Source organism: Aphelocoma coerulescens (genome assembly GCF_041296385.1).
Source record: "Aphelocoma coerulescens isolate FSJ_1873_10779 chromosome Z unlocalized genomic scaffold, UR_Acoe_1.0 ChrZ, whole genome shotgun sequence".
NCBI lineage: Eukaryota > Metazoa > Chordata > Aves > Passeriformes > Corvidae > Aphelocoma > Aphelocoma coerulescens.
Genome location: NW_027184085.1, coordinates 46,115,565 through 46,130,743, shown reverse-complemented (window position 1 = coordinate 46,130,743; position 15,179 = coordinate 46,115,565). Strand labels below are relative to the sequence as shown.

At 41.0% G+C, this 15,179-nt stretch overlaps 1 protein-coding gene across 8 annotated transcripts in view; it reads right to left on the bottom strand.

The window, feature by feature from the left end:
- PCGF3 (polycomb group ring finger 3) overlaps positions 1 to 14,841 on the bottom strand; it is a 56,415-nt gene extending 41,574 nt beyond the window's left edge. For 2 of the 8 annotated variants that reach the window (XM_069001538.1, XM_069001536.1), the window contains exon 1: positions 14,583 to 14,650. The gene's annotated coding sequence lies outside the window, so the exon portion shown is untranslated. Of the gene's footprint in view, positions 1 to 13,290; positions 13,362 to 13,969; positions 14,039 to 14,192; positions 14,235 to 14,582 lie in introns of those variants that run through there. The other 6 variants (XM_069001543.1, XM_069001539.1, XM_069001542.1 and 3 more) reach the window with 6 other exon arrangements.
- Positions 14,842 to 15,179: the final 338 nt, after the last annotated feature.

Sequence of the window (15,179 nt, the reverse complement as noted above, 5' to 3'; positions counted from 1 at the left end):
CTTTCAACTTCATTGATCTGTCCAATGATTGCCTCTGTGCTGCTAGAACAGAAGACAAGCAAATGTTGCTAGAATTGCCTCACAACCTTCAAGTGGTTAGCAGGTATTCTGGATTCTTTCTGGATTCAAATCTACAGCCAGTAACTTACATAACATTAGCTATCTACATACCATACAATTCAAATGATAAAGGAGCCTTGCAAAATCGTTCTTTTGTTCCTGAAAGCCTATGAGGACTTTAAGGTGCACTCTGTTCACACACTTCTCCCATTGTTCTGACATTCAGCTCTTTCAGATATAAACTGCAGCAATGATACAACACACTCAGTCTCCTTTGAACTCTTGCTGCTGCAGCTTTCTTAACCTAGACACAATTCTCACAATGTGAAAACAAACCTGATAGTTTGCATTATTTATTTCATACTAAATATTATAGCAGAATTTTAACCAATAGAGCACAGAAGCTGTTTTTCCTTCCACCTACAGATGTTCAGTCCTCCATTTCTTTCAGCCTTTAATTCCCTCAATTCTTAACTTGAAGCCTTGAAACTTCCGTTTTCAAAATATTTTCCACCTTTTGTCCTCTCTCAGAACAAATACAATTGCTAAAGTGACATCATGCTCAGTATATTAAGTGGGAGGGAAGAAAGAGGAAGAAAGGAAACATTTGGCGTGATGATGTTTGTCTTCCCAAGTAGCAGTTACACATGATGGGGCCCTGTTCCTGGAGATGGCTGAACAACTGCCCATGGGAAGTGGTGAATTTGTTTTCTCGTTTTCTTTGCTTTTGTGCACAGCTTTTGCTTTCCCTGTTAAAGTGTCATTATCTCAACCCATGAGTTTTTTTAGAGCATGCCCTTCCGATTCCCTCCCCCATTCTGCTCTGGGGGAGCGGGTGAGCGGCTGCTCAGGGCTTGGTTGAACCTTTTTTGCACCTGACGTGGGGCACAAAGGGTTCCAGATAATGACAGATTCCACTGGGATCTATCAGACTGAATACATAGCTGTTAGTGCTGTTTAGCTGGTAAACAGCAGCCTCCTGTGCTTGCCATGGGGCTTGCTTTCCTGACGCGTTAAGAGCCTAGTGCTTGCTGGTGCTCACTTTTCACTTTCATTGCTTTCTGTACTGCTGTGCTGTTCCTCGCCTTACTGAACTGTGCCTGGGAACACTTTGGTAACACCATGTCAGTGTGCCTGGGCTGGCAAATGGCCAGGGTAGTGCTGCTGTTTTCAGTGCTTCTCTGCTGAGAGGCTGAACTTCAGTCTGAAGCTGAGCTGAAGAGACTGTGAGGCGTGAACGCTTCCATCATGGAGGAGAGATCCACCTGCAGCCCATGTAAAACCCCCTGCTAGAGCAGGTGAGTGCCTTAAGGAGGCTGTGACCCTGTGACAAGCCCATGCTGGAGCAGGTTTGCTGGCAGGACCTCCACAGGCGACCCACACTGGATCAGTTTATGAACAGCTGCAGCTCATGGCAAGGACCCACACTGGACAAGTTCAAGGAGAACTGTCTCCCATTGGTGGGGCCCCACACTGGAGTAGGGGAAGCAGAGATTGCCTTGCAGCCTGTGGTGAAGACCATGGTGAAGCAGGCTGTGTCCTTGCAGCTTGGGGAGGACTACGATGCGGACTACACTAATGGTGGAGTATAACAGGAACCCCTTGCTGCAGCTAGGCTGGGGACAAGAAGAGGAGTTCATTGCAATATTCAACCCTATAAATCCAAAAGGACCAGGTGTGGAGATTATCATGGATATATCATTAAATTACTACAATCCATTATTTGAGTTGTACGTTACAGGACTAAATATAACAGGAACTACTCAAACCAATGGAGGAGAAGCCTTACAAGAAGTCCAAGCACAGCAATGACACAATCTGAGCTGGCTTTGGTGCCCAGTAATTCCATATAACACACCACCTCTCCCATCTGGAGTGACTACCATAACAGATGTAGCCCAAAGTCATGGAGTAAATAAACTCAAAGGATATTTTATGGGCATTTTGCAGGAGTGGTCCACAGATGAAGGGAATGACATCTGGGTATTTTATCAAAGGGAGGGAAGGGGGTGGTGGTTCATGAGCTTGTATTGAACAGTGTGAGACCTGAGCATGATGTAAATGGTATGGAATAACAAGTGGAATCTGCTGGTTTTGGATAGGGCAGAGCTAGTTCTCTTGACAGTGGCTAGTATGGGGCTGTGTTTTGGATGTGTGCTGAACAGTGTTGATAATACAGGGATCTACTTGGCTGCTGGCTGGGGTTAAACCACAAGAGGCTTTTATGTGTGATTTACAAAGACTGGAAGATTTCGCCTTGTTAAATATATGCTAGAATACACTATTAAAAGCTTCCCCTTTTTAACAAGGAGACACACAAATAATTTCAATGATATATTAACCCATTAACAGTTGGGATAAAGCCACACTTGTCAGTCACTGCAAGCAAAATAATATACCAGGAAAAAATCATCACTTATTAGTGAGTGTGCACTTGTCATGAAGCAGCATCCTCTCCTACTCTAGCAGACCCTTCTTCAGTGTCAACCCCACAGGGCTTGTACTGCACATATTTCTCATGATTAAGTCTTTCATTCAAGTACCACTCACAACGCGACAAACATCCCTTGAAAGACAGCAGACAGCCAGTAGTGAAGGTCCAAAAGCCATTTCCATCAGCCCGCAACTGAGCAGCAGAACTGTCCAAAAAATGTGAGACACTATTCCTCAACTGTGCAAAAACACCCCTTAGGCCCAGCTGTGTTCTGCAGAATCAAGGGCAATGAATAAGCACTTGACAACCCTACAAAGACAGGGAAAAACCAGCAACCTGGACAAATCAAACCTAACAGAACTCTCCTTTTCTCCCTTTGTACCTATGCCAGTTACTGCACTCAAGTAAAAGCCTTCAATATAAACAGCCTAAAAGGAAGGCTGCCATTAGACTAACAAAAACCTGTAGGCTTGGAGTAGAAGGAATAGTTGAGAGGAATTAGGAAAGAAATGGACACATTAACAGGTAATAGAAAGGAAAGTGAAAAATAGTAGTTTGAACAAAGGAGGACTATAAAGACCAGGCAAAAAAACCCTACACTCGTGCAATAAGCACAAAACCACATTCTTCCAATACAGTAAAACTCTAGCTATTAAGCTCTGAGCTGATTTTGACATGCTGAACATACCACTTTTACCATATTAAATCAGAACAGGAACATTAAGAGCAGCCATAAACGACTAACCCAGCCATCTCAGGAGGGTTTTTTTTAAACCTTTCCAACCTTCCAGCAATTAGGTTCTGCTGTATCCATTGGAACCAGCACTCAGCACAGAGATTTGAAAGTATCTTCTACCAAAACACAGAAGACACTCATAACTAATTTCATCAGCCATGTTTCTCACATTTCATGTTTCTGAATTTGTCTTACTATGTTTGTACTTGGGATCGGTTCCATTACATGAAGGAAAGATTCCGCTCATGCTTGTGGCAGGCTTAATGAAATAATTACAGAGACATGAGTGTGGCATCTCTGAAATTTCTTTACATTGCTATGTGTGATCATGTAAAACAACTACTACACTTCCAAGTCTGAACGATTTCAGCAATGAGGATGACTCCACTTTCCAGCTCAAAATATTATCAGCAGGATAAGAGTGTTTGAAAACTCACACTTGTAGAAAGAATTATACCTTTAAAGCCCTCAAATTCTATTTATTTTCATTTCTTTGTCGTCATTAGATCTGGTGTTCTGCAGGCATGTAGGAATGAAGGGAAGAAGTTAAATGTCTAGCAATAGAAAAAGATGCATTATCTTCCACAATGAAATGACACTTCACAGAAAAAATATCTGCTGTTATCAAAACTTTTTCTGTTTTGATGGGTTTTGGTTCAAGGTTTGTTGATTGTTTTGTTTCAGGTTGTTGGTTGGTTTGTGGGTTTTGGGTTTGTTTTTATATTTCACTGTCAATGCTGCAGAAAGAAAAGATTTGTGAAGTTTAACTGTTAAGATTTTTTTTCATTGCATAATCTAATATTGTGTCACAGCTCAAGAAAACCTGATAGTACATACAGAATATCAATCATTCCAAACTTTGCATCGAAGTCATTATTAACAGATAGTTCTTCAAACTCTAACCAAAAAGCAGAGCAACACCATTATACCATCACTATCTTGTCTTTCAGTGTCAGTGAAGAACACTGCCTACAGTGGACAACAAAAACATGAGAGGCTTCAGCACTTACATTTGAATTCTTTGCTGTGACCTAATCACTGCCGTGGTGTGACATTTGCTGGTTTATCTAAAATGGAGAAAATTTGCTTGGCAGTATGCAGGAGATGAAAGGTCTAAATTACTAAAGCAACAAAATCTCACCATGAGGCTAGTTTCACTTGTGCAAGAGCCTAGACAAACTCACTTCTGCAGTTTTAGAAACTACTGATTGGTACTGTCCACTCCCCTTGCCAGAGATGGCTACCTGGAAGCAAAACTTTCTTACACATCAGGTGCTTATTTTAACAGATACTAGCACAAATTACTGATGAAAGCAACTTTATGGCAGTACAGGCTTAATGCAGTGGAAGAGCAAGGAGAAACTCTTCAGGAAAAAAGGCAGGTGTAAGGAGAGCTACATCCACCAAACTGCGTGACAGACGATGTGCTGTTTTAACAGCATACATTATTAAGATCTGTCAAAATGATAGTCTGTATTTCCTTCCTCATGTTCAGTAAGAGTTATATTTTAATCAGGAAGGAGTAGCCAAGGAAACACTTGTTAAATTGCCAAATATCAGCTGCTTAACTGAATGAAGTATGTGGTTACCAGTTTCTCTTACAAGCACCTCAGCACCTGCTGCAACACTAACAAAAGACTCACATACTCCAGCTAGCAGAAGTTTCCCTTTTCAGCCTTGCCTATAGTCATTTTGCTAAACGGAAGCCTGTCTCTCTGAAGTCACAAATACAGAAAACAAATACTTGACCAGTGCAAAAGTTAAACTGCTCTTCCCTATCCAGTCCTGGTAATGGTACCCTACAGTCTCTGGAACAGTTTAATTTTAGTCCAAAAAAGAGTTGACTGTTTTGCACTTAGATCTTTCCACAAAACTTCTCAGAATCCCTTAAAACAAGACACTGATGTCAACTTTTATAGATAATGGGAAATTGTAAGTGAAAATAAAGAAGCTGGAACAGATACTGAATAACCAGCCAGCTCTTGCCAACTTCGAGTAAAAAAGACAGCACAACAGACAGGTGAAACAAAGTAACAGACTTAATAAAAAATAAAATCTGCAAAAGAATGGAACAGTAATTCAACTTTCCTTTTTTTGTTTGGTTGGTTGGGTTTTTTTGTTTTGTTGCTTTTTGTTTCGTTTTTTTTTTTTTGTAAAGGAGACACCTATGTGGAAGACTAGTATGAAAGAAGACAAATAATTGCTAAATGGATTTTATGCTGTGAGGAGTCATGACAGCATTTCACATGGACATAATGATTCTGTGATATACTGATAAACTTTCCTAATCCACAGTTTAAGATCAGAAAGCAGCGGCAACTCACTGATGAGCTACAGCTTTTTATAATTATCTTTTATTCATTCTGTATGAAAAGGTATCCATCATTAGCAGTATCACTGAACTTACAGAATTGATAATTAGCATTCAAAGAGATACCCACTACCAACCAAAACTTTTCAGCTGCACATTGACAGAAATTGTTCAAAAACTGCAGAAAGAAACCACTCTCTGAAAAGGCTCAGCTTAAACAGTCTGACAGTCCATGCAAGGAATAAGTAAATAAACACTATCTCTGCCACTTACCATAATAATTGTATTCCAGATAGACTTTTAAACTACCCCAGGAATTTTTTAAAGCAAAATCACTTTCATAGACCCCTACTGCTTCCTACAACAAATTTTAAATGCTACAAAATATTTCAAATGGATGTATGACATGCAGTAAAAAGAGAAGAAAATTTTTCTGTGCTAGTCATTAACTACTGCAGCCTGCTACTAGTATCTGTAGGCTTGAATTTGGTCCTTCTCTGCAATTACCAAGAGATCTTCTTTTGGTGACTGAACTATGCCATAAGAGATAACCAAAATAACTTACCAACTTTATCAAATATGTAATAGTTTTTTAATAGATGGCATATACACTGACACTTATCTCCCTCCATTCTTCAGAACACAACATTCATCAACACAACAAACATACAACAAACCAGTAAAAGTCTGGCTGACAAGATCAGAAAGGACCATGTCTCCCAGCGATCTCTTGCAAATCCTGGGCATCTGAAAGAATTCTTGTCTCAGCATTTACCATGTGCAGATCTCTTCACGCTAGAAAGAATTCATTTCAAGGAAAATGATACAAGTTCATTCCTTTGGTTTTGGATTAAAGTTGGGAGAAAAGAGCTGAATTTGGGGTTTTTTTTCCATTTGAATGCTAAAATTGTCGAATTCTGCAGATGGTGATAATGGATGAGTAAGTCGAAAAAAAGGTTACTTACCATGGGAAGCCATAAATGGCTAAGGAATCTGGGGGAGAAGCAAAAGCAGCTCATTTTTCCCTTGTCTTCACTCTTACAGTGAATATATCTTATGGTAACATCAGGCCTAATAATGGAAGCTACAGAAGGGGACTCCAGAAACTTTTCACATATACTCTAGATTTCCCATTCTAAAGATTAAAAAAAAAAATCTATGACACTTTCCAAACACCTCCACAAATCCAGTTCATTGCCAACTAATGCTTGTGACTGAAGAACAAATGCTCTGACAGAACAGTGGCTTTGGAAGTGTACATCAAGTTCCATTATGAAAGTAATGTGACCCATTTGGTGAAGTAATGGAGAGAGGAACTAAAGCATGGGGACAGGATGTACTTTCTCTTCCCTAAGGGAAGCCGCAAAAATACTGTATTTGAAGACAGTAATCAATTTATATATTTGATCACAGAATAGCTTATATAAAGAATTAGTCCTACAATTATTTTCAACTCATGACATTGATAAATTCAGTAAATTAGAAAAAAAGGCCATGGTAAAATACATCTTTATCCAAAAAAAAAAAAGAAAAGCCAAAACCACCAAAACCAATGGGAAACAAAACAAGATATTATTCCCCCTGTATCTGCAAAACTTTGTGCAAATTCAAGCCATTTTTAGCCATAAAATCATAAATCACACAACCCAAGAGCTATTATTGTCTGAGTAAAATAACCTTACATAATCTGAATAACTGTTAGAGAATAGAGCAGACAAACTTAGATAAACAATTTCCAGTGGCAATATCTAAGATTATCCCTAAAATGTTACATTAAAAATTACTGCAACTAATGCAGTACTTTTTACATCTATGTATTTCCAAAATAATGAAATGAAACCTTCAAGTGCCAAGATTCACTTAATACAACATGGATCAGTGTGCAGGCTGCTTCTGGTGACTTTTATCAAGGCTTGAAAGACTCTGATAAGCAAGAAGGTGAACTGAAGAAAACTGCTCCACCCAGGCTCCTTTTTAATTGGTCCGGTGCCCTTTACACTACACCTGATACAAGCCTATACAAGTCTAGGCTACTTTTCCTGTGGCCAGTCGTCAAAGAAAGAATGACAAATTAAGTATTTTACTAATACAAACACAAGTCTTCTGAAATTGTTGCAGAATAACCTGATCTTGGGAGGGATTTCTACCTCCTTCTAGTCAATCAACAAAGGGAAGTACAAGACCAGAAAATCAAAATTAATAAATTGGTATGCAAATAAATTACTTACTCTGGTACTACCAAGCATAACACTACTATTAACAAGTATATTTGTTATTAAAAAGCATTTCAATTAAACTCATCCTACTCAATAATAGTTAGATTGAAACTTTTGGTAAAATGTTATTACCACAGCACTTCAATCACAGAAAAGGTATATATGAATTTTTCAAGGAAAAAGAGAAAAATATTGGGCACCTGCAATTTGTCTGAGAACAGTATAAGCATAAATCAGAAGAATTTTCTTTTGCCTATATTTTAACTAAAAATCTGTGACGTAATCATCATCTTATGGCAACCCAATACAAAAAGCATGGTCTTAAAGCATAAATTGATTTAAGATTGAAGTCTACTTTGCAATTAGTTTAAGGAAACTGCTACAGGAAAAGATAGTTTAATTACTTATTTCATTCAACAAATTAAATAAATCCATGCAAATGTTACTAAAAAAGGTGTTTATCACTAAGACCATGGATTTCGTTCAAGAGTGTAATTTTTTACTACACTTTCCACACCAAAAAACTTTTCCACAAGTGCTGCCTTTTGCACAGGGCAAGAGCAACTTGCCCATGTGGATGAGCAATTTCAAGTGAGCATTTAGCAAGTTATGCTTGCTTTTTCCTAAAAGAGGATCAGTAAAGCTTAAAAAACAGACAGTAAACTACCAACTAGTACAATGCTAAAGCGAGAAAGATTAATCACTTGCTGTAGCACTGCAGCTGGGGGGCTTTTCTACATACAGACAGAAGCCATCAGGCAAGCACTGTACCCTGGTGTGGGGCCCAGACCTCAGAGGAAAGGAGTAACTCCAAGATGGAAAGAAAAACATTTCAAGCATTAAGAAGACTGGTTTGAATACAGTGTGTTAGCCCTTTCTTAAAGTGATGAAATAGTATCAGAAGTATCTTTAACAGATACAGATTTATTTAACAGATACAGAAGTATCTTTAACAGATACAGTGTAGAAGTTACACTCTGGAATATAAATAATTTGATGTAGGAACAGGGGTACATACACCTTCAACAGAGTGCATGATTAGGTACTTAAACAGCACGTAAAAAATTCCCTTACCTCTTCCTATTTTGAATCCTGAAATTAATATTTGAGTCCTTGTGTCTAGAACATAATTTATATATTAGGAAAAAAAAGGTAAATTAAACAAAATCCAGTTATTATCACAACGAAAAAGTATGAAATACAATCATCTGAAATGCAGGAGTTAAGATTCCAGACTGTTTTGATGTTAATGCCAAGGCAGAGCTCAAGCTTCCAAATGTATCCATATCCAAATGATTTTTGGGAAAAGTCACTCTGAAGGAACAAAGGATGGTCCTACGTTGAAAAAGAAAAACAAAAATCCTGTTCCTCAGATCTGTTCTACTGATTGCCACTGCTTAGCACAACAAATCATTTTTTATCATAAAAACATTTTGCCTAGTCAGTTAAAACAAATTCAGCAATGTCCCTTAACTAAGTAATCAACTGACCCATGGCTTTTATTATGCCAATCTGTGTACTCAATAGCTCAAATGCAACAGGAAGTGTCAGATATAATTATTCATAAAGAATTTATAATTTAGCCAGCTGTACTGTATCTTTCAGCTTGTTCTTTCAGGTGACAACCTAGAAAAAACTGTACAGCATAACACATTACCTGAAGACTCATTAAACACTGCACTGACACATTTGCATGAAAAAACGATATTTATGATTACAAACGCCATATTGTTTGCATGCATATTGCAAAAGAATAACAAAGATGACCTGTAGGAGCATAACATCATCATAATTCACACAAAATTTGCATTATATATAAAAATAGTGATGTATGCTGTCTGGTTACGTAGAGAGAAAAAAACCTTCTTAAGTAAAAGTGAAAAGCTTCACAAGATAGCCATTTGCAAGTTAGCAGATAACATGAAACTCATTCTGTTTGATACTATACAGCATTTTCTCATTGACACCAAACATATGTAGGATGCTTTCTGTCTTAAAATGAACTCAGGCTATTCATAAAGCAACAGTTTCCAGCAATAAGGACAGTCTCAGAATCACACAAGAAGGATCCTTACTGCTGCCAGAACACAGACCTTTTTAATGTAGACGAAGTTCTAAGTTACTCTGAGTTAAAAATTCAGAATAAAAAATAGTTATATCTTAAGATCATCTGAAACAAATGTTTGTAGGGAGAGTAAGTCTTCTCTATGCCACTCTGCAGAGATGAAAAATAACGTCAGAACTAAGTTCTTCTACTGGCAACAAAACTACAAAAACGACTGATTTTCACTCTTGCTTGTTTCTTCCTTACAATCCCTACATTATCATAATGTCACCACACATACTTTGATTTGCTCCAGTTCTCACCCCCCACCCCCTCAACAATTTCCCCCACTGGCTCCATCAACTTATAATTGTGATTTGAAAGAGGCAGTCATAACTGTGAGAACAATAATTTTCTGGCACAAAGAACAAGTAACTTGAGCTCACCAGAGTTCGTCATTCCCCCTACTTCTAATGATCTGTACCACCCCCTACTTTTGAAAAGTATGTGTTGTGTTTGTCAAAGGAATAAAGAGACCCTTAAGTTCCTACATATAGTTTGAAGTTCCTAGTCTAAAGTACTGTTTCTGATTAACGAGAAAAAAGAAAAGGCGGGGGGAAGAAAATAGTGTCACTGAAGAACTCACTGCTGGTTTATTTGTTCTTACAATGTTGGCTCTCTGTTATGATTGCAAGACTTCAGGTCTCTACAAACTTCAATCAAACTTTCAGCAGAACATAAGGCTTTCAGTCCAATTAGTTCCCACCACACTGAGTATTTCAATTTCATATTCTGTTGAATTAAGTATAGATGCACTTATTCAGTAGAATTAACTTGAGAAAAGCTAATTTTAAGTCAGTCAATGAGATAGCATCACCAGCAGCAACTGAGGTTAACTGTGGGGGTGAGCACTAGATCAAGCTGCGCAGGGGGGTTCCCAAGCTCAGGGATTCCTGAGCAACAGCTCAGAGCTGCACCCAGATCTGGAAGCCTTGGCGAGCCAATCAAGCTGGGGGATGAACAGATGGAGAGCAGCCCTGTGAGAAGGCCTTGGGGGTGCTGGGGGATGAGAGGCTGGACATGACCCAGCCATGTGCACTCACAGCCCAGAGAGCCAAACGTGCCCTGGGCTGCATCCAAAGCAGCGTGGGCAGCAGGGGAGGGAGGGGATTCTGCCCCTCTGCTCTGCTCTGGTGAGACCCCACCTGGAACACTGCATCCAGCTCTGGGGTCCCAGCACAGGAAGGACAGGGACCTGTTGGAGTGAGTCTGGAAGCAGGCCATCAAGATGTTTAGAGGGATGGAGCAGCTCTCCTACAAGGAAAGGCTGAGAGAAGGCTTTGGGGTGACCTAACAGCAGCCTTCCAGTACCTGAAGGGAGCCTACAAGAGAGATTTTTTTGCAAGAGCATGTACTGACAGGACAAGAGGGAATGGCTTCAAAGTGAAAGACAGGAGGTTTAGATTAGATATTACAGTGAAGTCCTTTGATGTAAGGGTGGTGAGACACTGGAACAGGTTGCCCAGTGAAGCTGTGGATGCCCCATCCCTAGAAGTGTTCAAGGTCAGTTTGGATGGAGCTCTGAGCAACTGGGTCTAGTGGGAGGTGTCCCTGTCCACAGCAGGGAAGTTGGAACAAAATGATCCTTAAGGTCCCTTCCAACCCAAACATCCTATGATTCTATGAATTTCAATAGAAGCAGTTTTCTCTAGGCTCTTCAGAGCAATTATAAAACAAACCACTATTTATAGTGTTTCTTCAGTTAGCAATGAAACTCTTACATACCACAATAGATAAGATTGCTTCTAACACAGAATAACCTGCTTTTTTTTCTCTCTCTTGTACAATATACAAGACTTTCACATACTAGCTAAACTTCCAGTCTAATATAGCAAGCTTGTATATTAAAAAGGGAGGTGTAAGGAATACAAAACTACTTCAAGACAGAGCTTCCAAATAAGTCTTGTGTAAGCTAAAAGATGTAGGCAGCTTCGGCCTGGCTTCTAACCTACTGCAGTCAAACTGCCCTGAGAAGGTTTTCCTCCACATTTCCTTTAAACATGACAGCAAACCTAACCTAGCAAATTAGAGAAGTTTCAAACATCATTAAACATCTTTAGTAGCACTGACAAAAAGAGACCAGAGTTCAGATTAATAAACTCTCAGGAATGCTGAGAGTCTTAAAATCAACGGCATCTCCAAACACTACTATCAAAACAAGCTTCCACTTAGTAACTACTAAGTTACTACACACATGCCAAACAACAATAGCTCCAAAGCAAAAAAGTAGAGAAAATGTTTCTTTTATAAAACGCAAGATGTCCTTACACTTTCTTGTAAACTAGTATCGTAACTTAAGACAGTAGTTGTAAAGTGAGACGCTATAAACATGCGTGCTTTTCAAAACACCATGTATACATCCACTTTGCAGCTTAGAGCTTAGCAGCTCCACTTAAGAGTTTCAATGGAAATGCTTCAACTTCTTCTCACAATATTGCCCAGAGAGTTCAGGAATTTAATCCAGAATTATATCAGTCCTGGGAGTTCATTACATGACAAAAGCTAAAAAGGCCACACCACCTAGATTAAACGGCCATATGGGAGAAAAGAAATGAAAGCTATTAAAGTAAGTGTAGAATGGTTCTTGATGAGAAAACTTACCTGTATCTCAAATATAAAGCTTTGAGATGACCTGCTCTAACTCACATAAGCAGACAGGAGATGTAAGAGCAGGACAGCTGCAGCGACTAAAAGCTGTACTTTACAGTCTCTTAGTAGCAGAAATCTTTCATACCATAGTAATTAATTTCTGCCATTCCTGGCATTAGTATTAGGCGAGGATAATTACAAACTCTTAAGTCGACTTTATTACAACATTTACAAGTGTTCAGTCTTGATTTTCTATGGTGACAGCAGAGTAACAAGATCAAAACAGCCAGATCAGCCTGCAGAAAGAAATCCAGTAGATTTTCCTCAAAAAGTGGTTTATGAAATGTTTTATTTCTGAGTTTTCTGTCACAGTACACCTATGCATCTCTAGACAGTCACCTGACCCTCTTCTAATGCATCCTGTGTGTTTTCACTAAGTACCTTTGGTTCTGCACAGCTTCTGTATTCCCTTAAACACATTATAAAATGTCTACAATTATAGCTTCAAAAGAAATAGTAAAGCTACTGAAAGGGCACAAAGTTTCTGGTTTTATTCACCTTGTTACCAAAGAATTTTTATGAATTGCAGAGCATCTTTTTGAGATACATGATGAGTATCACAGTTGAGATTCTCATCTGATTTGCCCCTAAAAGAATGAACACAAAAATTCACAAGTATCCTACCCAAAAATAACCAATAATAATTTTTAAACAGTACACTATCTAGTACTAAAAAGACTCATTACAACATACCTAACATATGCTTAATTGTTCATTCTGTATAAACAAAACCAGTCTAGAATGAAGGACACATATATGGGATGCTCCTTAAAGGCTCACCTCAATTTTTTTTTTGTTTTGTTTTGTTTTAATTCAAAGCTTTTCATCCACCAACTTAATTCTTTGGTGAAACTCTGGAAGAAAATATGCAGCATTATTTCGAAAAATACCAAATAAAATATTTTCAGAACATTCCAGAGCATGTAGGGGTAACAAACCAGAATTTCTTGAACTGGTTTCTCAGAGGCATTCATTTCATACAGAAAGCAGGAAGGGTCTAAACTGACTTGACAGAAAGCTGGCACAAACAGTTTTGTAACCAAAAAAAAAAAAGAAAAAAAAAAGGGGAGAAAATGCAAGTATGTGAAGCAGCAAGAAAACATCCAAGCATTTGATAACCCACAGTAATCAAACCTCCTTTGAGCCTTATTAACTTCGGGACATGCAAAACTTTCCACAGAGAACATTTTTAGCACTTTTCAGGCTAAAAGTGACCAACCTAAAAGGCCAAATGTGACAACACCACAACTAACTAGAACTCAGTGGTTTAGAAAACTTTCTAGATTCCTTAATACCAAATACATATATGTGTGTATATATATGTGTGTGTGTGCATATATGTATATTTGTTCTTAGACTTTAAAACAATTCAAGCCGCTATACCTTACCTATGAGTATCAATTCATTTCCTATTTGTCACGACTTCACATCCCAGATACACAGCACTGGAGCCACATACCTGCACGGCTGAAGTCGCACACCCAAGGGACGTGTCCCCTCTATCACCAGCTTACTGGAAACGCCATCTTCACCCCTCCACTCAAAGAGACCCTTTCTCCTCAAGCCGTGGAGTTCTGTCCCCTGCCCAGGCCCCTCCACAGAACCGGCAACTCCTCCCGAGGGTAGGAACGGGTGGGGCGGGAGGTGCCCGGGTTTCCTTGCCCCCAGCAGCCAAGACCCACCTTCCCCGGCGGTGGGCAAACGCAGCAGGACCGGGACAGACGCTCCCCCGGCCCACGGGGACTCCCTGACAGTTTCGGGAGAGGAACCCCACAGAACCCCGACCCCGCCTGTGACCACCCCGCTGCCGCCCCGAAAGTTCAAGCTCGGCCCCCCCCCCCCCCACCCCCGGCCCGCTCTTCCGCAGCCCCCCAGCCCGTGGGGGTGGAGGAGACCCTCGCCCCGCACCCCCACACCCCTTCCTCTCATCCCGCAGCCCACACCGCAAATACCCCGCAGACGGGCGGGGGGGCGGCGGGCCCGCCCCGCCCCCGAGCCCCTCGGCTGCCCTCCAGCCCCTCGGCGGGGCAAGGCCGGGACCCCCACGCCCCCCACCCCAGCCCCGCACTGACCTGACGGGGGGGGGCGCGGCCGCCGCTCGGGGCCACAGCGGGGGCTCCCCGCACCGCCGCCGACCCTCCGCTCCCCGGCCCGTCCTTCTCCGGGCGCCACCGCAGGGCAGAGAGCAGAGGAGTCGGAAACGCGAGGCGGAGGGAAACACCGACCCCGCTTCCCCTTCCCGAGAAAATTTTAAAAAAGAAAAAACGGGGATTTAAAGGGCTCGGCCCGGAGTTTAAAACAAAGAGGCGGAAATAGCCGAGTGCGGCCCGAGCGGAGCCGAGCGGGGGCGCCGCGCTCGCGGCGCATGCGCGCGGGGCGCTCACCCGGGCACGGCGCCGGCCGCCCCCTCTTTCCCTCCCCCGGGCAGCGGGGCCGGCGGAAGGGGGTCCTGGAGCCCCCGCCAGGCCTGGGCCCAAGCCATGTCCCGGTCACAGAACCGCAGAGTATGCTGACTTGGAAGGGACCCATCAGGATCATCGAGTCCAACTCTTATTCCTGCACAGGACACCCCTGAGAATCACACCATGTGCCTGAGAGCATTGTCGAAATGCATCTTGAGCTCTGTCAGGCTGGTGCTGTGACCACTTCCCTGGGGAGCCTGTTCTAGT